This window comes from Lepidochelys kempii, chromosome 10 (assembly GCF_965140265.1).
Source record: "Lepidochelys kempii isolate rLepKem1 chromosome 10, rLepKem1.hap2, whole genome shotgun sequence".
Classification (NCBI taxonomy): Eukaryota; Metazoa; Chordata; order Testudines; family Cheloniidae; genus Lepidochelys; species Lepidochelys kempii.
In genome coordinates, this window is record NC_133265.1 from 36,459,041 (window position 1) to 36,485,267 (window position 26,227).

General features: G+C 48.4%; 1 protein-coding gene across 1 annotated transcript in view; it reads left to right on the plus strand.

Annotated features, from left to right (window-relative positions):
* Window positions 1–1,146: 1,146 nt before the first annotated feature.
* LOC140918455 (ankyrin repeat and fibronectin type-III domain-containing protein 1-like) overlaps window positions 1,147–26,227 on the plus strand; it is a 576,229-nt gene continuing 551,148 nt past the window's right edge. The window contains exons 1-2 of the mRNA XM_073362896.1: window positions 1,147–1,235; window positions 8,455–8,585. The gene's annotated coding sequence lies outside the window, so the exon portion shown is untranslated. The remainder of the gene's footprint in view (window positions 1,236–8,454; window positions 8,586–26,227) is intronic.

The following is a 26,227-nucleotide window of genomic DNA, read 5'->3' on the forward strand; positions in this document are numbered from 1 at the left end:
ACGGACTCTCCAAAAGCCCCCTCAGTGACCCTTACCCGCAGTGAGTCTTCTCCTAAGAACCTTAAGTGACCCTTTCCCCCCTCAGTGGCTCTTGGCCCCATTCCCCAGTGACCTGCCCCCCTCAGTGGCTCTTGGCCTCCCCATAGTGACCGGTTCCTCCCAGTGGCTGTTGGCCCCCTCCGTGACTCTTAGCTCCTCACCCTCAGTGACCTGCTCCCTCAGTGGCTCTTGCCCTCCCCTGCCCCGGTCCCCCTCAGTGGTTGTTGGCTCCACCACCCCCATCCCCAGTGACTGGCCCACCTCAGTGGCTCTTGGTCCCACCCCCCAGTGACTGGCCCATCTCAGCAGCCCTTGGCCCCACACTCTCAGTGACCTGCCTCCCTCAGTGGATCTTGCCCCCGCCACAGTGACCTGCCCTACTCAGTGGCTCTTAGCCCCATCTCCCAATGACCAGCCCCCCTCAGTAGCTCTCCCCCACCGTGACTGGTCCCCATCAGTGGCTGTTGGCCCCACCTCCCAATGATTGGCCCTCCTCAGTGGGTCTTGGCCCCATCCCCCAGTGACCTGACCCAACCCCCTTAGTAACTCTTGGCCCCATCCACCCAGTGACCTGACTCAACCCCCTTAGTAACTCTTGGCCCCATCCACCCAGTGACCTGCCCCACTCAGTGGCTCTTAGCCCCACCTCCCAATGACCAGCCCCTTCAGTAGCTCCCCCCACCCCTGTGACCAGTCCCCTCCAGTGACTGGACCCCTCAGCAGCTCTTGGCCCCACACCCTCAGTGACCTGTTCAGTGACTCTTGGCCCCTCACCCTCAGTGACCTGCCCAGCTCAGTGGCTCTTCCCCCCCACATGACGCCCCCTCTCAGCGGCTCTTAGCCCCACCTCTCTCAGTGACCACCCCCCCCCAGCAGCGCTCTTGGCCCCACCTCCTCCAGTGTCGGGCCCCCCCGTAAAGGCCTCCCCTCAGTGGCTCTTGACTCTCCAGTGGTCTGCCCCCCAGGCCTGTCTCAGGCTCTCCTGCCCTTGGCCCCGGCGGCACCCCTCTGCCTCGCCACTCGCCGCTCGCAGGGGCCGGACGAGGCGGGGCCGCCCAGCCCTAGCTCCACGAGCTGCTGGAGAGAGGCCGGGGCATGGAGCCAGCCATCGTGTGTCCTGCGGGCAGCGGGAGCCTGCGGCGTCTCCGCCTCCTGCCCCGGGCTGCGCCTGCCCCCGACTTTTCTCCGTGCTCCGGGTAAGGGGCTGCTGATCCCCCGAGGGCAGCGCGTCCCTCCCCGCGGGGGGCGGGCGCGGCGCAGGCAGGGAGCTACTGTGTGGGGCAGGGGAGGCATACGGAGGTGGGGCAGGGGGCGCTGGGCAGGGGTCATGGACACAGTGAGGGGGCTGGGTGAAAGGGGGAGGGCGTTGCATAGGGCTGGGCCGTTGGGTCAGTCTGGCGTCGGATGCACGGCAGTGGGGAGTGCGCGCTGGCCGTGTGGCGTGGGTAGCCCGGGCACCTCCCGGGGGCGGGCAGCGGGGGCGCCCCGCAGGTGGGTGCGTGGCTGGGTGAGCACTGCCAGGACATGCGTTTGTGGGGCGGGGGGTTAGCTCTGGGACCCCCTACTCCTCCAGCCTGGCGCGGGGCGGGGGAATTCAGAAGCCTGCAGACAAGGAGCCCCAGGCAGCGGGCCGGGGAGGAGAAGGGAGAGGCTGGGGCAGCGTTTCCGATCCCTGCCCGGTCTGTGTCTGGCCGGGCTGAGGCAGATTCTGCAGATCCAGCCTCTGCTTCCTCCTCTTGCTGCCGCTAACGCGTCCTCACCGGAGCTCAGCCGCGGTCGCGAATCGCCCGGGTTAGGGCGCTGCTGCGTCGGGCTAAGCCCGGCTTGGCTCCGCCGGCGTGTTTGCTGCTTGGAAATCCCGTAGCGCTCTTCGTGCTGTGCGTGTGTCGGGTTGTGCTGCAGACACACAGGGAAATTGCTCCTCCATCCCTCGGAAACAAGGGGGATGGATTCTCCCTGGCCCCGTTGCTTCCAAGGCAGTTACCCCAGGGGCGAATGTGACCCCTGGCTTTGGAGGCCCAGTGCAGATAGGGGCACCAAGCCTGCAATGCACTTGGTTTTGCATCAGGTCGGTGCTTTGCAAGAGTTCTTGTGGAAGGACAGGTTTCCTGCTTCCCAGCCCAGACTATGCGGTGGGGGAACATCCCGTTCGCTAGGCAGCGGAACAAGTGAGCAAGGCTGTCTGCTTTAATGAGGAACAGGGAGGGAGATGTTGGCAGAATTTTACATGTTTTTTTTTTAAAACCATTTCTGACTCTTTTTTAAAAGGGTGGGAGGGAAGAGGGGCACATGCCTCCAACAGCAACAGGAAGAGTTGGAAAGGGAGAACAGCGGAAGGCATTTCCAAACTCTTCTGCACCTGAAGTGCTAATATGGATTCCCTGATTCTCAATCCAAAACCAGATTCCTCAGGTCGTGGTACAGTAATTTACTGTTTCATTGCTCTGGCATTCATTCTTTTTATTTTGAATTTTTTTCAAACCGTAGTAGTACACGTATTCCAATAGGCCATGCCTTGCAAAATATCTTCTGATTTTGGAATAGACTTTTCCTTTTACACTTGGATTAGCTAATTGGATAGCAAAACGCAAACTGCAGGGGTAGGATTACTTAATGCTCTTGTAATGCTGTTTTGCTGTTCAGTTTCAGTCCTTTTGCATGAAAAGAATCTGCCTTGAAATAGCTTCTCATCCCATCGTCCCCCTGCGGTAGGAGAGGAGGCAAGCCCCACAGATCCCTCTGTGTAGAAGTCGTGGTGCAAGCTGTGCAGGGAGTGTATTCCTTGAACAGCTTTTATTTTTGCTAGGCCTTTCGTTTTAAGAAAGGTTCCATTGTCAATGTAACTAAACTGGCTTCACAGCAGATTTGTTCATTTGAATGGCTTATTCAAACAGTCCTTGAAAATTACAATGCATTGTTTAGCAAACCGGAGTTTTTCATTCATCTGACAGGTTAATTCCATCATTGGGGCTTAATTTTTTTAAATGGATTTCCCTACAAAATGCAAGTTCTGGTGAGGAGACAGCTGTGCTGTAAACATTTGCTTTCAGCAGGCTGCTTTTTCTTTCTTGCGAGTGTGTGTGGTATATTTTTTTCAGGATGTCTTGTTAGGAGGGGAATTGTGGATCTCAGGGTGATAAAAAGTTTACCCTCTATCCCAGTGTGATGAAGCATTTAGTTCTGTCTGGTTCCTATGCTGGTTTTTTGCTTTTTCATTTGAGGTTGGATTGTTTTTAGGGTCTGTCTGAGAGGGCAGCCAGCAGAAGTTCTCAGACAGGTGGCATTGAAACTTAGCCAGTCAAAACCACGGAAGTGGCTTTCCTAGTAGTAGAATGTGTTTATGTGTTCTTTTAAAGAGGCTGATTCTTGGATTTAGTCAAGAAGAAGTTTACACATCTTTCAAAAAGAGGGAGTGGGGAAGTCTTAAAGCGTTGTTCCTTCAGGCTCTTATTCAGTAAAGTATTTAAGCATGCTTAATTTCAAGCACTTGGGAAATCCCATTGGCTTCAGTGCTTGGAGTTAGACATGTGCTTGAGTACAATGCTGAATGGGGCTCTAAAGGAACAATCAGTTATTTTGCAATCTCTGCTCCTATTCATGCCAGTCCCGTATACTGCATACTTCAACATTTCTATTCTCTTGTCTGCAACGTCTGGGCGAGAAACATTGTCCAAGTTCTACAAAACCTTTATCATGACAGGAAGGGATTTTCTCATCCTTTTCCCTCTCCTTTTCAAACTATCTTCGTCTCTGGGTGTAAATTACTGCATTTAGGTAAGGAGGGAATTTTTTCTCTCTCCTCCCCCTCTGTATTGTAAATATTTTTACCCCTTTTCTAACTCATAACTCTAGAAGTGATCAATGCGACTGAGGAACATTGCCTTGTATGGTTTAATCCTGGGTTTCCCTTAGTTGTATCACACACACTTTTTCTGCTCAGGGAACATTTTTCCTGTACTCTGTACTTCTATAAAGACTATTAAGACATGTTTAAGAAACTTGGAACCTGCTTGGTAGCCTCCCCTCTATCCCCAACCTGCCCCAAATGATGGAGCTGTCACTGAGTCAACTCTTTCTCCCCATAGAGCCAGAGGTGTGTCTAGCTATGGCTTTTGCCCAGCCAGCGTGGGTAACTGCAAAGAAGTTTGTGCCAAGAACATTCTTGGGTAATGCATTTGAAAAGTTTATGGGCACGTGTTTGTCCCTAGTTGGAATTCCGAGGACATGACATTTTCCATTTCATCCACAGAGAGAAAAAAACCCACAGTCTTTTTCCTAATAACCACCAAGAGGCAGCCAAACGTTCCCCGGAAGTAGGAAACTTGCCGTCTTGGGTATGTCTAGATAGTGCTGTCAGGTGTCTGCACAGGTGGAGAAGATATCCCTTGTGCATCAGTAAAAGCCACTAGGATGAAGTGGGATTCAGGAGAAGGGCCATATGGTTTAGCTGAGGATAACAAATCTTGCGGGAGAAACAGGAGCTTCTGTAGGAAAAGTGATGTGACCCCCCCCCCCATGTGTTTTCCCAGAGAGAAGTTTTCTCACGTAAAAAGCACCGAGCATCCCAGTGCTGTGCAAATAATAATAGCTTCCTCAAATGAAAAATGCCAGCTGATGTTGGTAGGGAGGAGCAAACTGTATTTTCAATATTCAGTCATGTGAAAAAACTAGGTCTGTTAGTGTTTTGTGTATTCCTCAGGGATGATTAAATCAATAGTTAGAAGATATCCCTGGCATAACAGTTGTTGAGGCAATCGCTATTTTTAATTAGAAACCCTTTCCTTCCAGTGATTTATAATCTGAGGAATAAATTCACCTTGTTAGCTTTAACAATTTAATTTTAAAGAGTCTAGTTATTGTCAATTGTGGAAGTGCTTTAATTTTTTTAATAGGTGTCCGCCTTGCAGCATCATTCATGTTATGGATTGCTGTAGCATACTGCAGGGTATTGAATGGACACCAGCTCAGTAATACTCTGTATTGTTTACATGGAGAAGAGAATATTTATCCACTGTAACAGATGAGGAGGATGGATCCATAACAGGTTTTTAAATATAAATGTGGATTTTTGGGGAGGGGGCAGGAGGATGGGGACACATCACTTCTAATACAAAACTAATAAAAAAATGAAATGGACAATGGTTTTTAATGAAGCTGGCTGGGAGAGCTGGGGCATGATGAGATGTAGAATTGTTGCTGGTGGGTTGCCCAGCTGAAGACCTGGGATCTCAAGTGTTATGGCAGCCTGCTATTCACTTTCATTTGGGAGATGGTTTAAACATGAATTTTTCAGGGGTGGGATCCCCTTTCATGTTTGTTATCCTTTCCATTGTCTATTTTTAAATACATAGCACATGTATCATGGGCATTTAACTAATATCAAAATGAGTTTCGTTTGCCAAGGTGGGTAGAAGCTAGGTGGGATTCGGTGTTTTGGGATGTTATTTCCGCTGCATCACATTTCATATTTGTTCTGGTCTTTGCTGATACTCTCTTCTAACTTTTTCCAGTCCCTCCCCATCCTCAGGTGATCCTCAGCCCCACAAGCTGCTCTGTAGCTGAACACCTTGTAGTACCTTATTTCAACATTATCTTTCCCTTCGCCTAGAGGTTTTCTGTGTGGGAAATATGAATTCTTGGGGCTAGGCAGTGCAGGAGGGGTGGGGAAAGAAGGTCAGAGATGCACCTAGCTATGCCTCATCCTCCTTAGGCATATAAACCACCTCTTGTGTACAAGCCTCAGGTCACCAGGAATGCTCCAGTCATCCAAGCAGGGCTGAATGGAAGTTCCTTTTAGAGCTGGCTTAATACTTCTTTTTATGAAATGTTGAGATCATCTTGAAACTGCATGAGTTTCCCTGTTTAACTGTCATGTGAAGATGAAAGCACTTGGCTCTTACAGAAGGAATCACATGGCAGATGGGTCCATAAAACTGCATGGCTTGAAAAAATTATCAGATGCCTTCTAGCTAGGGGCTGTTATGAAGTTGCGGGGGAGGGTCCCCAGCCATATCCGAGGGCACAGTTTTGTGCCATGTTTTCTGCTGAGAGCTTTCCCGAACAGCAGTAGCAGCATGAAATAGATGCAATTCTTGACAGTTTCACTGCTGTTCTAGGGTTCTCAGTGATATCTCTGAAACTGATAGCTGTCATGGTCAGTTTCATTTTTGCTGCTGGACAAAGCTAGGAGCAGCAGCAGAGGCAATGAAGCTGGGAAGACAGTTGCAGACTTGGGAAGACAGAATTGCATCAGCTTCCATTCTCTTCACACTGCTAATTTTCTGCACTCAAATAAAATGGATAAAAACATTTTTTTTTAAATGAAAGCTTATGTTTTGTGACAATTGATGGCTTAGTTCCCTTTGTTCTGAGAAAGCTTCTCAGTTGCAGGGAATTGGATTTTTCAGGCCCTGAAACTAAATGACACTAAATAGTCTTGGCGGAGCCTATTTATGTGAAACAAAACTGTGAGCCCCTCAGGCTTAGTACCTCTGCTTCAGAGTGAGCATATGATGGATGTGGATGGCTGGTTTGAGAGATTTCAGAGTAGCAGCCGTGTAAGTCTGTATTCGCAAAAAGAAAAGGAGTACTTGTGGCACCTTAGAGACTAACAAATTTGTTTGAGCATAAGCTTTCATGAGCTACAGCTCACTTCATCGGATGCATTCAGTGGAAAAATACAGTGGGGAGATTTATATACATAGATAACATGAAACAATGGGTGTTACCATACACACTGTAACCAGAGTGATCACTTAAGGTGAGCTATTACCAGCAGGAGAGTGAGGGGGAAGACCTTTTGTAGTGATAATCAAGGTGGGCCATTTCCAGCAGTTGACAAGAATATCTGAGGAACGGTGGGTGATAAACAGGGGGAAATAGTTTTACTTTGTGTAATGACCCATCCACTCCCAGTCTCTATTCAAGCCTAAGTTAATTGTATCCAGTTTGCAAATTAATTCCAATTCAGCAGTCTCTCCTTGGAGTCTGTTCTTGAAGTTTTTTTGTTGAAGTATTGCTACTTTTAGGTCTGTAGGTTTGAGAGAGAAATTAATGGTATTTAAGGACAGTGCTTTTGCTCAGGTGATAATTTTAGGCATAGAGAGAGATGTGGCAATGGGCCAGTGTCCTTACTGAGCCCTTATGGAAAGACTTAACAGTGGTAATTGAAAAGCAACATGATGAAAAATGAAATTCTTAAAACTAAGAACAAAAGGAAGGCCAGCTGGTTATGAGACCCTGCTAAAATTCAGGTGTGGGTTTGAAAAATCCGATAGCATTCCCAAAGCTGATCCACAAGTGCAACTCCCATTGATGCAAGTGTTCAGCATGGGAACTGAGGGCAGTAAGTGGCTCTTGGTGTGCAATTTAAAAGGATGCTGACAAATTATTTCCCAGTGTCCCTTTTCTCCTCCCTCCATTTATGTGGCTTGCTTCCGACTCCTCTGACTTAGCCTATTATTGAATTACCTCATGCCTCCTCTGCTCTGCCTGCTTTAACCTTTAAAGAACGTAGTTGCATGAATGTCCTTTCTTTACTGGGTGCTCGATGGTCATTGCAGTGAAGTATCTGAAAAAGAGAATGGGAAAACTATTGACATTATTGGTGGTCACTAGGTAAGGTCCCCCTCACAACCCATACAATTCCTAGTTCTTTGTACCATGGCATTATACAGCTGCCATTTCATTGAATCATAGAAGATTAGGATTGGAAGAGACCTCAGGAGGTCATCTAGTCCAACTCCCTGCTCAAAGCAGGACCAACCCCAACTAAATCATCCCAGCCAGGCTTTGTCAAGTCAGGCCTTAAAAACCTCTTAAGGATGGAGATTCCACCACCTCCCTAGGTAACCCATTCCAGTGCTTCAGCACCCTCCTAGTGAAATAGTTTTTCCTAATATCCAACGTAGATCTCCCCTACTGCAACTTGAGACCATTGCTCCTTGTTCTGTCATCTCCCACCACTTAGAACAGTCGAGCTCCATCCTCTTTGGAACCCCCCTTCAGGTAGCTGAAGGCTGCTGTCAAATCCCCCCTCACTCTTCTCTTCTGCAGACTAAATAAGCCCAGTTCCCTCAGCCATTCCTCATACGTCATGTGCCCCAGCTTCCTGATCATTTTCATTGCCCTCCACTGGACTCTCTCCAATTTGTCGACATCCCTTCTGTAGTGGGGGTTGCAAACCTGGATGCAATACAGTTTGCCCTCCCCAACACCCCCATCCCTGTTCTAGCCCCAGTATAAGAACTTCTGATATCCAAAGCACTCTGTGATGTCTAGTTGAGTTCCAACTAGCTGATGCGTTTGCCTGTGTAGTGTGGCACTTTTAGTTTCTAACTCAGTACTCTGTAAAGTGCTTTGTGGTACGTGGAAAGTGTAATATCAAACCCAGTTTTTATTCCATTGTATCTACAGCACACATCTGGCTGTGACATCTCCTGGAGGCACCTAATGCTCACTGGCTGGAATAACTTCATGACTGTGGAATGAAGAGTGATTGTCTTGGCAGAGCATCAGAAGTAGCCATCTACACTGTCCCACTGGCGGTAAGACTCCCCTGAGTATATGTCTGTCTATTGAATTAGCTGCGTAGCACTAAGTGTATGCAAGGCACTTAACACAGGCCTCCAATTAATCTTCTAGGGTACTTCTTGATTCCACTGTTACCAGCTTTGCCCGTTACTTTGGGGTATGCTCATTTATTAGGGTTACTCATGGGGGGAGGTGTCCGTACTTCTGTCAGTGTACGGCTTGTGTCACTTGTGTTCTTATACAGAGCTCTACTTCCCACTGCTGCAAGTTCCCTCCGAATGGAGCTACCCTGTGGGACCTAGGTTCCCCAGGGCTGGGTTCTTCCAGCCCCAGAATCTCACATACACCCCACCCCCACCCCGTGTCGGAGAGGATCAGGTTAATCAGAACTCCCAAGCTGACCCCTTATATGTCCTTGGACTCAGCAGGATGGGTCAAGCAGCAACTCCAAGCTGCCACCCTCGGACGCCCTGGGCCCTGTGCCGGAACAGAGCCCGCCTGAGCAGATTGGGTCGAGCAGCACTTCCAAGCTGTCCTAGGTTCAGCATGTCCCTGTCCCCACTTTCCCGTTACAGTTGTTCTGGTAGTAACCCACTTGATGAGCAAACCCCACAGGATTTTTGGGCACTGCAGGGGCCTTTTAGCTTAGGTATGAGGATCGTTGCTGTAGAGCGAATGAGGAAACCAAAAAGCACCCAGGAGTGGGGTAGAGAGAGAGAAGCAACCAGCTTAATTATGAAAGTTATTTATTGCCAGGTAATAACCATAGGGGAACCAAACAGACAAAACAGTTATAATATTAAATCTAACTTAAATTGATTATAAAAGTCAGGTTTAGAAAACTGTAACTGATCACACAAGTCAGGGTCAGAAGACTATACTTAAAGAGAGAGAGAGAGAGAGAGCTGGGCTCTCACCACGGAGTGCTGGAGACAGGCAGAGCCCACAGCACAATCAGTCAGGAGAAGATGAAGTTCCAATGGAACTGATGCAAATTTTGTATCCTGGCATCAGAACACTTACTTGAGCATGGGTAGGGGATTTTGTAGAGAAACAACAGTGGTTCAAGGGAGAACACTAGATTTGTTTATGTGTAAACAAGGGAGTATACCAAAGTTGTTTTGTTCAAGCTAGACCATGGGAGCTGATCATTCCTGGCTTTGGGTGGTGTTCCTTGGAAGGAGCTCGCAGTGCAGTTAGGGAGCTTTATTATTTTGGATACCAATAAAGGATTCATTACTAGAATTGGTCTGATAACTACTGAGCTGGGTGTGTGTGCAGGCGTGGGTTCATTAACATCTGGAGCAGAGATCCCCCATCATGCAGTGCTTCCTGCTTTTCTGGTCCCAGAGTTCCATGTGGTTCTTGCCTTGGAATCTCTGTTCTCCATTCTGTATGCTAATGGAGATGCCTCCTTCTGCGATCTTCAATGCAAATGAGGCTAACGGAGTTTCCTTAATCCATTCATCCTTATCCCAGGGTTTAAAGTGGGTCTCCCACTGCCTTTTCATTGCTTTTTGTAAGTCTTTCTTCTGATGCAGATTTGGTTCAAGCAGAGGCTGGGGTGGGGAAGGTCTTTCATGAGTCAGACAGGCTGGGTACTGTGCCCTGGCTCCCCAAGAACACAGAGTTGCTAGGTGACACCACTGTTTATGAATGGGGTTCCCTTTTGCCTGCCACGTGCTGATGCCTTGATAGAGTTGGAGGCTGCAGTCACACAGTTCCCTCTGGGACTGGAGGTGGTCCAGAACAGCAAACCACCTTCTACTGAAGGTGACTGTGAAGGAAATTCAAGGAGCCAGCATCCAGGGTTATTGATCCTGAAGGGTAACAAATCTGACTGCTACTGATTGGCTAGGAATTGTGCTCAGACGTGTTTGTCTGGAAGGTGCTACAGAAAGGCAGAGTATTGTTGTTTAGTGTTGTGGTAGCGTCCCGGGGCCCCATTGTGCCAGACGCCTTACAGACACAGAAGAATTCATGATCAATTTGTAATACGGCATTTGAAAGAGGGAATGCCTTCGCTCCAAAAGAGATCTGCTCCACATTTGTCCTCCTCTTTCTGAAAATGCATCAGTTGTGGGCTTCAGGTGAGCCTGGCCAATTTAGGGTGAGGATAGCATTGGAACCTCCCAGTCGCTGTTGCAGGCCTGTCTGCAGTTCCACATAACTTCCCCATGCGAAGGATCTGGCCCAATGCTTCTTGTAGTCTGTGAAACTGAGAGGAATGCTGCCTGCACTAGGGAGCTGGGTTGATGTACCAGTCGTATGCTGTATTGTTACAGTGGGGTCTAGTGATACATCTCCCTAATCCAGCCTCCTGGGAACCTCAGTTGACATGACGTTACATATTTTTGAGATCTGGGAAGGTACAACCTTCTTTATCAGTGGGGACAGTTCATCACTTAGGAATTGTTACACAGGCAGTCCGTATGAATTCTGCAAGGCTATTTCTATTGAACTACCAGCAGCGTTTGCATGTAACAATGTAGTTGAGGCAAAATTACCATTTTAATTGGGCTAATCCTCTCAAGGGGCCAGAGGAGAAATAGTATAATCTGGAGAGACGTCTCTTTATTTTAATAATTAGACAGGGATTGTAACCCTGGCACATATCCTTTACATATGAGGGGATTTTGACTCCAAGGTATCTGATACTTTTGATTTGTGGCTGGTTTAAAGGGGAAGTATGAGAGCATTGCACAATTATCAGCCTGGCCTTGCCAGGCCTCTTCTCAGGGTTATTAGTGGTGGTGTGAAAACCCGACAAATTCCTAAATGGAAAATAGCCAATCAGATTTGCAGAGTCTGGTACAGTTTTGAAAAATATCTTGTGTGTCAAGAATGGTCTTGTTAATGTCCTGTCTGGTGTTGTCCTCTCCTGCATCCCAGGAAAGCTGTGTGCTGAGTGAGTGAAGGAAGAGTTGTGTCATGAGGGCAGCCTCGATTGGTACCCACTTCCAATTCAGAGTGGCTGGAGTCATATCCATTTACTATGAGAACTGCTTTTGGTGAGGAATAGATCCATGCCCCCTAGATGAAACCACCCCAACGCTTTGAAGAGTTAATTCCTGCTGGTTTGCTCAGTGCTTTTTCTGGGCTCAGGGAGAGCACCAGTCCTGGCTGCCTCCCAGAAGCGAAAAGGTGAAGAGATGCAGAAGTTGCTTGACATTCTTATAGGGTTATCCTGCAACTAACTAAGCATTAATACCCCTAACTAAACCAGTCTAATCTGCGCTAATTAGCTGAAGTAGCCAGAGTATTCAGTAGCTACTGAAGTGTCCACAGTAAGGAGATGGGACAGTATGATTGACCACACTTTTTTCAGGGGGCTTCTCTGGTTTCAAAATGAATTGTGTAGCTTGCTTTGGGGACTTTTCCTTCTGGAAAGCTGCATTGTACATACAGAGCAGCCTTCCTGAGACAGGAATTTTTAAAATCCCACTCAGAAATGATTAGGGCTTTGACTCTTTAAAGGAACAACTTCAAAAAGTTAGTTGAAAGCAGTTCCAGGCCCTCCCCCTGCCAATTTTTGTGGTTTTATGATCACATTTTCATATCTAAAAATTTCCATAACTGCTTTCTCTCTCTCCTCTTGTTGTCTGAGTCCCACACAAGCAGGAAAATGACTACATAGGGAAAACAGTGAGAGTGACTAGATGCTGTTAAATGCACAAACTATATCTCCAAAGAGAGCTCCCCCCAGTCTTGTTTCCTTAGTTTTCTTAGGTGCTACTTGTAACACTAGGGTAGTCAATGGTTCTCCATTTTTTTAAAGTTGATGGTATGTCCCTTTAAAAATTACCCCCATGGCATTGTCATCTTGTAACTCCAGAGGAGTCCAGCACTTTGACTCCCTCCTTGGGGAGTTTAAGGAACTTATATGGGATTGCTTAAGAAGAGTCATTCAGCTTTCTCACTTGCAAGGTGTATGGTTCTTCACAGAAATTTCTGATTGCGGGGAATTAATGCTTTTGTTAATATGCCTCTCTCCTTTCTAGTCTTTAATAGCTGATATAATTGTGGGAGCCACATGGCCCTTTAAAAGTGTGTGCCACTGACCTACCAGGACTGTTGCCTTGCCTTCTCTCCGCTGCCCCAGTTTACAAGTGGAGCTTACCATAGATAAGATCCAATCCAAAGCCCACTGATTTCAATGGGCTTTCGATCTGGCTCTTGGTATATATTTCATCGCAACTGAGTCGTATCAGTCCTACTTGTGTCCTTTCCTTGGCAGTGTCCTTAATGGTATGAATTCAGGATTTGGTCTAGCAGTTAGCCAAGGTGTGTCCTGCACTTTACCATGCTCTATGAAATACTGTTCCAATGAAGGATTGCTGCTTCCATTTCCTATGCAATGTAGGAGGTCTCTATTCAATTGAATTAGTCCAAGAGAATTGATTCAGCTGTTTTTCTAGGAATTAGGTGACTGGTCTATCTTGGCAAGCCTATGAATGAATGCTCGCTGTGAAGTCCTACCCTATTTTACCGAGGTGAAACCTCCAGGATCGCTAAGGCTGTGGCATAGGACAACATCAGGATGCTCCTGATCTTGGATGTAACTGCCTCCCTTACTAGATACAGCGTAAAACAAGAGGAAAATATCTCTTGGTTTTGAATACCTGGAACCTGAATTTGGTTCCTTATCATTTTAGAAATTCTTTTCCTTTAACCAGTACAGGTTGAATCTTTACTATTAAAACATAGGTAGTATTTCTCTGTAAACTGGTCACAGAGGGTATGTCTGCAGTGCAGTCATGGATGATTGCAGTTTGAGTAGAAATTCCTGAGCTAGCTTCAATCTAGCTACCTGGGTACTAAAGCAGTGAAGCCGTGGTAGCAGGGGCTTAAATGTGGACTACACAAGTCCATCTGGAACCCTAGATAATTACTCAGGCTGCTAGCCCATGCTGCTGTGGCTGCACCGGTCCAGTACCTGAGCTAGCTGGATTGAAGCTAGTTTGGATATGTCTATGTGAGCCACAGTCACGTGCTGATTGTGGCATAGGCATACCCTGAGAAGCAGCTGCATCAGTGGAAAGATCCCCTTTACCAGGGTGCACTAAGACAAGCGAAACAGAATTAAGCATAGTTCTCCAAAGCAAAGCTAAGTGTTGTGGAGTGTTTGGTTTCCCCTAGGGCAGTGCACAATGCTGATAACTGCTTGCTGACATGCCACAGGCAGAGAAGTGAAGGAGGAGCAACACTACTACAGTGTAACATGGATGGTGTACGGAATAGTTCTTGCTAGTGCTATGGCTTTGCCCTTTGTGTCCTCTTCTGATTCTGCTGGGTGTGGAATGTGAATTAGGAGGTTCGGACTTTAAAACACCAGTTAGAATTTCAGCAGCTGAGAATGCTGGGTCAGGGAAGTTCGTAAGTGTATGTAGGGTCACCATCTGTGTCCCAGGTAGATATTTCAGTGATGTTTCTCAAGGGGAGAGTTTCTTGCTGGAATCTTCTTTTCCCCTCTCCCCACTCCAAGTTGAAAACTCCTGAGAATCTTTCTTCCAAGATCCTGCTCCAGTGGAACACTTGTCTTTTTGTTTGCCTGGATGCCCTGCTGCACGGGTAAATTCCTTCTCTAGTTAAGTTCAGCCACTTGCACCCCATACTGAATTTGAGGAACAGAGCATGTTACTGGTGTCTGTGAGCTCTCCCTGAAGTGTAACATGGAATGAACTTCTCTTCTGTGGGTATACAAGGAAATCAAGACTGAAGGCCACTTTCAGCCTCAGACTGGGTGTGCTGGTCAGTCACTTGATCCAGGATCTTGCTTTATTAATAAGCAGTGAAATGTTGCTTATCTAGACTTGACTGCTGGACAATGGGATTTTCCTAATCTGTTTTTCAGCAGCCCCCAACACGGCAAAACCTGCACTGCTACTGCCCACTAAGTTTGGGGTGTCTATAGGAGGCTGTTTGTGATTCCTGTAGAAGCAGACATGTCAGTAATAATCTGTTGGAAAGAGAGACAATACCAGTTAGCTGCATGGCAAAAGTCATATCTGTTAAGAGATGCAAATCCATCCATAGGGATTTTACAGTCATACAAACTTGCTCCTTTAACGTTGCGTGTCTGTGTTATGAAAGCTCATTGGGGAAAAATGAAGAGAAGAAAGGCTAAAAGCTCTGAAGAGACTTACTGAACAGGCTGGGTCAGGTCAGGACTCTGGTGCTTTGTTTAAAACTGCCTGTGAATGGTTGGTAATGTTACCTGCATTTTCTGTGGATCCTCAAATAATGGAAGCTGTATATGTGAGAGGGAGAGAATCCTCTAGAGGTAACTGTCAGCTATAAGGAATCCAATTATAGTGAAGCCATGTGGCAATTGCCAATTGCTCATATGCATTTCAGTGGATTTGTGCCCCTCTTATAGTGAAGCTTCATTTCACTATAATAAATTCCACTGTTCTAATCCCTGATGAATGCAGTACTTGGTATCCACCAGTAGGTGTTAAGTGCTGCATTCCATGAGGATTATCACATCCTCAATCACCTGTCTTCGACTTGTCTACACTCGTAAATTGTCCTGCTTTAACTATAGTTAAACCCACTCCCAGAGCAGATGCAATTATACTAGTATAAAGGTGCTTATATTGGTTAAGGGTGTTTCCACATGCGACAGGAAACCATTTGGTTAAAAAAAAAATTGGACACATTAATGTTTCCTCCTTTCCCAGTCCACCTCATCATATGTGGCCCAACTTGATGCAAGGATGCTTGATGTACCACTAGTCCAGGAATTAATAGTTCTAAGGTCCGATATGCTGAACCATGAATACATATGTATATATTATGCCATTGGAGAAGTGGGATACCAGCAATTAGAGAGCATTTGTGTGTAGCACTGGTAGGTTGTGATATACTGGATCTTAAATTTATGATATAGTTGCATAGGAATTGCTATATTGGATTGGACTTGAGGTCCATCTCGTTCAGTGTCCTGTCTGATAGTGATCATCACCAGATGCTTCAGAGAAAGATGTAACCACTCCATCAGGCAACTGCAGGGTTATCTGCTCAACAGATTAATTTCCATTATGGTCTTTAATAGTTAGAGATTGATTTTACACCTGAAGCATGAGGTATAATATCCCTTCCAGAATGTTTGTCACTAATTATGATAATGTTGGATACTCTTGATGTTCTTAGAAATGTCTATCCCTTTATGAATCTCAAGTTCTTGGCCTCAACAACATCATGTGGCAATGAGTTCCGCAGTCTAATTGCTCATCATGTGAAAAAGGATTTTCTTTATCTGTTTTGAATTTCCCACCTTTCAATTTTAAGTGACTGTCCCCTTGTTATTGTGTTATGAGACAGGAAGAAGTGTGTGCAGAAAAGTCCACTGAGATCTATATTTTAGCAGTCCTAAAAATATGCTGTTAATATTTCTGTCCCTCTGAAGGCTGTATGTGGTAACCAAGGCAACTTGGCCTAAAAAGTAGCAGGATTAAAAACAATTATACCAATTAAAAAAAGTTAAATCCTAACAAACTTTCAAAAAGATGGCATAAACACTTTATGCAATGTTCTGGTCTGCACACATTTATAGTGATTTAACTAAAGTTGTGATTTTTAAACTGACATAATAAATCAGTGCAACATTGTATGTGGGCACTCTTAAATCAGTTTAAACTTGGTTTTTTTCAGGTTAGCTTATCTCTACAGAAACAAGCTAAAGTGATGTATCCCATTTTATTGCAATGTGTATGTCCACAGAGGGGTTTTCACTGGTTTAACTAACCTGGTTAATTACCCTGATGCAAGCTTGTGTGTAGATAAACTTGACAGAATGTGGAGACACAAAGGTTTTGTAACTCACTGAAGATACCCACATAACTGATTCTGCTGCTTGTGAATAATGTGGTCATTCCAACCAGCATGGATTGATTTTAAATCAAGGCATTTTAAATTATGATTTGAATCATCAAGTGGAAAGCCTTGATTTAAATAATCAGTTGTAATCAGCTTTTCCATTTATACTTCAGTTATTTTCTAAAGAAAGATGCATTCTCATCTGTAGATATAACCATTAAACCCTCACTCTCACAGACCTTGGGAGGCAGGCCAGTCCTCGCTTACAGACAGCCCCCCAACCTGAAGCAAATACTCACTAGCAACTACACACCACACCACAGAAACACTTAACCCAGAAACCAATCCCTGTAGCAAACCTTGTTGCCTACTCTGTCCCCATATCTACTCTAGCGACACCATCAGAGGACCCAACCACATCAGTCACACCATCAGGGGCTCATTCACCTGCACATCTACTAATGTTATATATGCCATCATGTGCTAGCAATACCCCTCTGCCATGTACATTGGCCAAACCGGACAGTCTCTACATAAAAGAATAAATGGACACAAATCGGACATCAGGAATGGTAACCTATAAAAGCCAGCAGGAGAACACTTCAATCTTCCTGGACATTCTATAACCAATTTAAAAGTAGCCATACTTGAACAAAAAAACTTCAGAAACAGACTTCAAAGAGAAACTGCAGGGGAAATTTTAAAATTTATTTGCAAATTTAACACCATTTAAGTCCCTTACAACACAAGGGGCTCAGACGTGTCCTGTAGAGAGAGGGGTTGGTGGTTTTTGCTGTCCCTGCCCCATTTACATTGGCCTGCCAGTGACAAATCTGCAGCTGTGTTGATAAGAGATTTGGGGGGCGGGAGGAGGAGGAGAGTTCATGGTTAGGAATCGCACCAGGATTTCAGATGCTGAATGCAAACAGGAGGTCTGGGTCGAGGAAGGAAATGGAGGCGATGCAGCTGTGCTTGAGGATGCTACGCCTGCCCAAGGGAAGCACTTGTGTCTCCTGAGACATTTAGGTGTAGGAAGCAGCGATGAAATCACTAGTTTACTTGCCTTGGTCAAGACCTGGAGGCGTCATTAACAGTGTCAGCACAAAAGGGTAGTTCAGATTAAAGGTGGAGATAAAACAAACAAAAATTCTTTTATCTGTATAAAGCAAGGCTTGTTCCTATACATTTATAGAATGCTATTCAGCCTGCAGACCAGCTGCCATGCAAACGAGCTGGTAAATATTTAACACAAACAACAGTCGAGCTGGAGCTTCCATGTTGTTGAGACAGACCAGGTCTTTCCCTTTTATTGGGCAGGAACCTAAGGCCTTGTCTGTATTCAAAGATGCACTGGTTTAACTAAGCCCAAGTCTATACTGTAAACTTCTGCCAGGATAGCTATGATGGTGGTGGGGGACTTCAACTACCCAGACATCTGTTGGGAAAATAACATATCGGGGCACAGATTATCCAGCAAGTTATTGGAATGTATTGGAGACAATTTTTTATTTCAGAAGGTGGAGAAAGCTAGCAGAGGAGAGGCTGTTCTGTTATGACAAATAGGGGGGAATTGGTTGAGAATGTGAAAGTGGAAGGCAGCTTGGGTGAAAGTGATCATGAAATGGTAGAGTTCATGATTCTAAGGCAGAGGTGGGCAAACTACAGCCTGCAAGCCCATCCTGCCTGGCCCCTGAGCTCCTGGCCGGGGAGGCTAGCCCCCGGACCCTCCCCTGCTGTCTCCCCCTCCCCTGCAACCTCAGCGTGCTGCACCGCCAGCACTCTGGCCTGCTGCTCCTGCCGGGCAGGGCGGCTGGCTGTGAGCTCCTGCCACTCTGAGCGGTGTGGTGGTGGGGGTGGGGGATTGGATAAGGGGCAGGGGGCAGTCAGGGAGCAGGGGATGGTTGGATGGGTCAGAGGTTTTGTGGGGGGTGGGGGGCGGTCAGGGGACGGGGAGCGGGGGGGTTGGATAGGGGGTGGGGTTCCATGGGGCAGTTGGGGGCAGGGGTGTGGATAGGGGTTGGGGCAGTCAGGGGACAGGAAGCGGGGGGGTTGGATAGGGGGTGGGATCCCGGGGGGCAGTTAGGGGCAGGGGGCCTGGGAGGAGGCAGTCAGGGGACAAGAGCAGTGGGGGGTGGATGGGTTGGTGGTTCTGAGGGGGACAGTCAGGGTGGAAAGTGGGAGGGAATGGATAGGGGGCCAGGTCCAGGCTATATGGGGAGGCATAGCCTTCCCTACCCGGCCCTACATAAAGTTTCACAACCTGGATATGGCCCTCGGGCCAAAAAATTTGCCCATCCCCGTTCTAAGGAATGGTCGGAGGGGGAAAACAGCACAATAAAGATAATGGATTTCAAAAAGGCAGACTTTTTAGCAAACTCTGGGATTTGGTAGGTAAGCAAGTGGAAGCAAGTCTAAGAGGAAAAACAGTTCAAGAGAGTTGGCAGTTTTTCAAAGAGACATTATTAAGGGCATGAGCAAACTATCCCACTGTGTAGGAAAGATAGGAAGTATGGCAAGAGACCATGCTGGCTTAAACAGGAGATCTTCAATTATCTGAAACTCAAAAAAAGAGTTCTACAAGAAGTGGAAATAGGTCAAATTACAAAGGATGAATATAAACAAACACCACAAGTATGTAGGGACAAAATTAGAAAGGCCAAGGCACAAAACAAGATTAAACTAACTAGAGGCATAAAGGGTAACAAGAAAACATTCTACAGATACTTTAGAAGCAAGAGGAAGCCCAAGGACAGGGTGGGCCCATTTCTCAATGAGAGGGGAAAACAGCAACAGAAAATGTGGAATGGCAGAAATGCTAACAGGAGCCTGAGCCCTGGTATGCCACCGGAGAGGTGTTTGACATCATAGTGATCAAACCCAGCTGGGACAGAGCTGGACCCTGTAAAGGAAGATACACAAGGCAGTGGGAGAGCTGCCTGAGGAGGGCCAGGGAGGTGACACAGTAGGAAGGGAGCTGGGAGTTTCCTCTCTTTTGTGTTAAAGTCTGGGGGAGGCCTGAAGGCTGGAGCCAGATCTGGAGGGTTCTGGGGCAGAGGTGGGTTGCCCTAGTCAGGAAGCCCAAGTGGCAGTGAAGCCCAAGTGACAGTGAAGCATAAGGGGTGGAACACCAGGTCAAAAAGGGACTCTGGTAGCTCCGGTCAGCACTGCTGACTGGGCCATTAAAAGTCCAGCTGTCGCGGTGCTGGCAGGCTACCTACATGGCTCTGCGCGGCTCCCCAGAAGCAGTGACATGTCCTTCTGGCTCCTAGGTGTAGGGGCAGTCACGAGGGATCCACATGGTGCCCCCAACCCAAGGCTTGGCTCCGCAGCTCTCATTGGCCACGGTTCCCAGCCTGTGGGCGGGGGCAGCACGCAGATCCACTTGGCCATGCCTCTGCCTCGGAGCCAGAGGGACATGCCGGCTGCTTCTCAGAAGCTACCTGAAGTTAGTGCTTCCCAGAGTCTGCACTCCTCACCCCCACCCACCCCTAGCCCCCTGCCCCAGCCCTGATCCCCCTCCCACACTCCAAACCCCTCGGTCCCAGCCCTGAGGCCCCTCGTGCACCCCAATTCCTTATCCCCAGCCCCACCCCAGAGTCTGCACACCCAGCCCAGACACCATACCTCCTCCCACACCCCAATCCTCTGCCTCAGTCCAGAGCCCCCTCCCAGATTTTAAACCCCTCTGCCCCAGCCCAGAGTCCCCTTGTGCACTTCCAGCCAGAGCACTCACCCCCTCCTGTACCCCAAGCCCCTGCCCCAACCAGGTGAAAATGAGCGAGTGGGGGAGAGCAAGCGACAGAGGGAGGGGGGATGGGGTGAGCAGGAGGTGGGGCCTTGGGGAAGGGGTGTGGGAAGGGTGTTCCATTTTGTGCAATTAGAAAGTTGGCAACCTTAGGTGTTTGGAGTGAAGTTGGAAGGGCCTGCAGGAAGAACACTGCAGTCCCTCTCTGGGCACTAGAAAGCGGGGATACCCAGACTCCACAGGATTGGCACAAGGGCCCGTGACCCTGACACAATGGGAATGTCCAGATCTCTATGGAGAACATGGGGAGGTCTTGTTTGTAAGAGAGAGCCCAGGAAGGGGCAGGGAAAAAGGCCGGAGGAAAAACTAATGGTAGGAAGGGATCCAGGAAGCAGCAGCAAGGTGTCTGATGGAGCAGACTTTGACTGCTCATCTTAGGGTCCCTGGACTGGAGCCCAGTATTGAGGCAGGTTTCTGTTCCCCTACCGGTCACTGGGAAAGATGGTGTGAAGTTCCCCAGTGAAGGTAAGGACAATTCAGAGTCTTGTGAGTGAGGTATAATGATCACTGGGGCCTGACACAAGGTCTTTGAGTTAAATGCTGGACATTGTTACCTCAAAAAGGGTGAGGAGCTAAATCAATGAGCTAGCCAGAAGGCTGTGTCATGCGAAGAGGTGGACCACCCAGGACAAAGGCTGGAGGAGGAGTCGGGGTTTGTGGCTGGGTAAGACTTCTGGAGGGAGTTTCAGTTTGGAGCTGGCTGGGGAGATGGGGGGGAGACCCAGAATCTGGGTCTCAGCTCCCCACACCCTAAGATGGACCTGACAGTACCTACAAGCTCTGTTTTAGACTATGTTCCTGTCCTCTAATAAACCTTCTGTTTTACTGGCTGGCTGAGAGTCACGGTGAATCGCAGGAAGTGGGTGGTGCAGGGCCGTGACTCCCCTACACTCCCTGATAACTGGTGGCAGAGGTGGGACGTACTGCACCACATGGATGGCGCTTCCTGCAATAAGTGACTTGGGAGCAGTAAAATGAAGGGGGATTAATGAGAACCAGGCATGTTGAAGGCTCAGAGAGGAGTGGTTTCAGGAGGCAAAGGAACTACACTTAATCCCTGGGAGTGTGTGACCAGTGAGAAGGACTGTTGCAGTAACGGGGTCCCCCTGGGGACTGCGGTGAGCAGTTCCAGGGGAGGAGGAATCTGCGGCTTGACCCTGGAAGAGAGGTGGTGACCCGGAGAAGGGCTGGCACAGTAGGGGTTCTTCCTGGAAACCGTGGGGAGCTGAGAGTACACAGACCTGCAAGTCCAGAACAACTTGGGGACAGCGGGGTTGTATAACCATCTCCTTAAGAGGGACCTTGTAGAGCTGTTCAGAGAGAGAGGGCTGCGCATTGGAAACCTCACTAAAGCACAGCTGATTGCCTAGCTGGAGGAGGAGAATCACTTGGAGGAGCTGATCCCTGCCCCGGAGGGAAGCAGCCTGGCAGATGCAGCATTGGCCCCGGTGTCTGTCCCATCTGGGAGTGGTCAGACTGCTGCCGAGAGCACTCCAAAGCCCTCCTACCTATGGTTAGGGGAGGGGCTGGAAGGAACCCGGCGAACGCCGGGGACAGCATGACCCCCGTGGCCAGCAGAGGATCCTCATGGCAGAGCTCCCTATTACTGGAGCTGAGCTGGCTGGAATGAGAGAAGGAGATAAAACTGAAAGAGCTAGAGGATAGGGAGAAACAGTGGCAGCATGAACTGGAGTTGGCAAAGCTGAGGAGCAGAGAGCCCCCTGCTGCGGTGAGTGAGGGGGACCCAGAACTGCATGGAGCTTTGATAAGCAGATCCTGTTCCAGTTTAAGGAAGGGGAGGACATAGATGAATTCCTGATTGCCTTTGAGAAGGCCTGTGGGCTGCACAGCATTGACTCTGCAGACAGGCTCTGGTTTCTCACCCCCTTACTGGACCCCAAAGCCGTGGGGATGTACAGCCAAATGGAAGGGGTGGAGGCAGGGGACTATGAACTGTTCAGAAAGGCCTTGCTATGCAAGTTTGGGATGACTCCCGAGGCAAACTGGAAAAAGTTCCGGAGTCTGTGTAAAACCCCTGAGGACACATATCTGGAACTGATCCTCCAGATGGAGGGATATGTCCACAAGTGGGCAGATGGGGCCCAGACTAAGGGGGACATGGTTAAACTGATTGTACTAGAGCACCTGTATGAATATTGCCCATCCGACCTGAGGATATGGTTGGTGGACAAAAAGCCAGAGGACCTGCAGAGCACAGGGCAGCTGGCCAACGAGTTTGTGGACAGCCAGTTGGGGTTGGAACGGAGGAGTCCCAAAAGAATAAGCCCACCACAGTGCAGAGAGAGAGTCACCCTGGGACCCCCCAAAGGGGGAATGTGGAGAACCCACTCCCAAGGGGAACAACCGGCATCAGGACCAACTGACCGGCTCAACGGGACCAACGGAACGTCAATTGTTATTACTGTGGGCAGAGGGGCCACATACGGACCCAGTGCCCCAAACTCAAGGACAGACTGAGCAAATCAAACCTACACAGGGTTAACTGGGTAGTGACCCAGCAGGAGGAGGGGCAGGCTTCCCAGGCAGGAGGGGCTGGCAGCTTACCAACTTCTCATGAGGGAGGAGTTTCCCAGACCAGTCCCTCTGGGGGCTGGATGATCTGGACTCAAGCTTCTCCGTTTACAGGGTGGGCATGGGGGGGCTGTCCCTGCAGAGCGAGTACCTTGTTCCCCTGGAGCTGGATGGGAGGAAGGCCAATGGATACTGGAACACGGGCGCTGAGGTGATGCTGGCCTGTCCCGAAGTGCCTGATACCTACCTGACTCTGACGGGTGTGGGCGGGACCCCATTCAAGATGACTGTGGTGAGGGTACATCTGAAATGGGGGGCCAAGGAGGGCCCCAAGGACGTGGGGGTGCACCATAGAATCATAGAATATCAGGGTTGGAAGGGACCTCAGGAGGTCATCTAGTTCAACCCCCTGCTCAAAGCAGGACCAATCCCCAACTAAATCATCCCAGCCAGGGCTTTGTCAAGCCAGGCTTAAAAACCTCTAAGGAAGGAGATGCCACCACCTCCCTAGGTAACCCATTCCAGTGTTTCACCACCCTCCTAGTGAAAAAGGTTTTCCTAATATCCAATCTAAACTGCCTCCACTGCAACTTGAGACCATTACTCTTTGTTCTGTCATCTGCTACCACTGAGAACAGTCTAGATCCATCCTCTTTGGAACCCCCTTTCAGGTAGTTGAAAGCATGTGTTCCAGGCCCCAAATAATTTTTGTTGCCCTCCACTGGATGTTTTCCAATTTTTCCACATCCTTCTTGTAGTGTGGAGCCCAAAACTGGACACAGTACTCCAGATGAGGCCTCACCAATGCCAAATAGAGAGGAATGATCACTTCCTACAATCTGCTGGCAATTCTCTGACTTATACAGTCCAAAATGCCGTTAGCCTTCTTGGCAACAAGGGCACACTGTTGACTCATATCCAGCTTCTCGTCCACTGTAACCCCTAGGTCTTTTTCTGCAGAAATGCTGCCTAGCCACTCTGTCCCTAGTCTGTAGCAGTGCATGGGATTCTTCCGTCCTAAGTGCAGGACTCTGCACTTGTCTTTGTTGAACCTCATCAGATTTCTTTTGGCCCAATCCTCTAATTTGTCTATGGCCCTCTGTATCATATCCCTGCCCTCCAGCGTTTCTACCACTCCTCCCAGTTTGGGGTCACCTGCAAACTTACTGAGGGTGCAATCCACACCATCCTCCATAGCATTAATGAAGTTATTGAACAAAACCGGCTGCAGGACTGACCCTTGGGGCGCTCCGCTTGATACCGGCTACCAACTAGGCACGGAGGCATTGATCATTACCCATTGAGCCCGATGAGCCCCATCCTTTGCCTACTGAGGTTTTGATGGGGGGTGTCCTAGAAGATTGGCCAAGCAACCCCAGAATGCCCTAGTCCTGACCTGTAGCCAGAGCCAGCAAGGGGCACTACACTCTAGCATCCTCAGAGGCGCAGGGCCCTACCCTGGTGGGGAGGGAGTGCCCAAGGACAAGGCTCAGGGGGGCGGTGGCTTCAGACCCAGCCGGTGAGAGGGAACAGATCCCCATCCCTTCCCCAGCTGCTGAGTTCCAAGTTGCAAAAAGATCCCTCCTTGCAGAAGCAAAGGGACCTGGCTGGCCTCAGTTCGGCCCAGACCCTGGGGAAGGGCTGCCAGAAGAGGCTCATGTGGGAGAAGGGATTCCCCAGGGAAAGTGGAGTCGTGGGGGATCTAGAGGCAATCCGTGGTCTCCCAGAAGTATCGCCGCAAACTACTATACCTGGCCCATGAAATCCCTCCCTCAGGACACCAGGAAATCCGGCATACCAGGCAGAGGCTGCTACAGAACGTTTACTGACCTGGAGTCCTGAATACTGTCCAACAGTATTGCAGATCCTGTAACCCCAGTCAGAGGGTGGGGAAAGGCGACAAGGGGAATCATAGAATCATAGAATATCAGGGTTGGAAGGGACCCCAGAAGGTCATCCAGTCCAACCCCCTGCTCAAAGCAGGACCAATTCCCAGTTAAATCATCCCAGCCAGGGCTTTGTCAAGCCTGACCTTAAAAACCTCTAAGGAAGGAGATTCTACCACCTCCCTAGGTAACGCATTCCAGTGTTTCACCACCCTCTTAGTGAAAAAGTTTTTCCTAATATCCAATCTAAACCTCCCCCACTGCAACTTGAGACCATTACTCCTCATTCTGTCATCTGCTACCATTGAGAACAGTCTAGAGCCATCCTCTTTGGAACCCCCTTTCAGGTAGTTGAAAGCAGCTATCAAATCCCCCCTCATTCTTCTCTTCTGCAGGCTAAACAAGCCCAGCTCCCTCAGCCTCTCCTCATAACTCATGTGTTCCAGTCCCCTAATCATTTTTGTTGCCCTTCGCTGGACTCTCTCCAATTTATCCACATCCTTCTTGAAGTGTGGGGCCCAAAACTGGACACAGTACTCCAGATGAGGCCTCACCAATGTCGAATAGAGGGGAACGATCACGTCCCTCGATCTGCTCGCTATGCCCCTACTTATACATCCCAAAATGCCATTGGCCTTCTTGGCAACAAGGGCACACTGCTGACTCATATCCAGCTTCTCATCCACTGTCACCCCTAGGTCCTTTTCCGCAGAACTGCTGCCTAGCCATTCGGTCCCTAGTCTGTAGCTGTGCATTGGATTCTTCCATCCTAAGTGCAGGACCCTGCACTTATCCTTATTGAACCTCATCAGATTTCTTTTGGCCCAATCCTCCAATTTGTCTAGGTCCTTCTGTATCCTATCCCTCCCCTCCAGCGTATCTACCACTCCTCCCAGTTTAGTATCATCCGCAAATTTGCTGAGAGTGCAATCCACACCATCCTCCAGATCATTTATGAAGATATTGAACAAAACCGGCCCCAGGACCGACCCTTGGGGTACTCCACTTGATACCGGCTGCCAACTAGACATGGAGCCATTGATCACTACCCGTTGAGCCCGACAATCTAGCCAGCTTTCTACCCACCTTGTAGTGCATTCATCCAGCCCATACTTCCTTAACTTGCTGACAAGAATACTGTGGGAGACCGTGTCAAAAGCTTTGCTAAAGTCAAGAAACAATACATCCACTGCTTTCCCTTCATCCACAGAACCAGTAATCTCATCATAGAAGGCGATTAGATTAGTCAGGCATGACCTTCCCTTGGTGAATCCATGCTGGCTGTTCCTGATCAAAGCGGAAAGCGGCTTTGAGACCTTTGTCCATTATAGAGAGCCTTTTCAGAAGGTAGCTGTGGACATAGTGGGTTCTCTCAGCAAGACAACCCAGTCGGAGAAGAAATACATTCAGGTGGTAGTAGATTTCGCTATCTGTAACCCCCAGGCAGTGGTCTTGTCTTCTCTTGAAATAGACAGAGTTGCAGATGCACTGCTGACCATTTTCAGCAGAGTGGGGTTCCCCAAGGAAGTCTTGACAGACCAAGGATCCAACTATGTCAGCCCTACTCCAGTGCTTGAGGGACAAATGTGGGGTCCAGCACATCTGTGCCTCA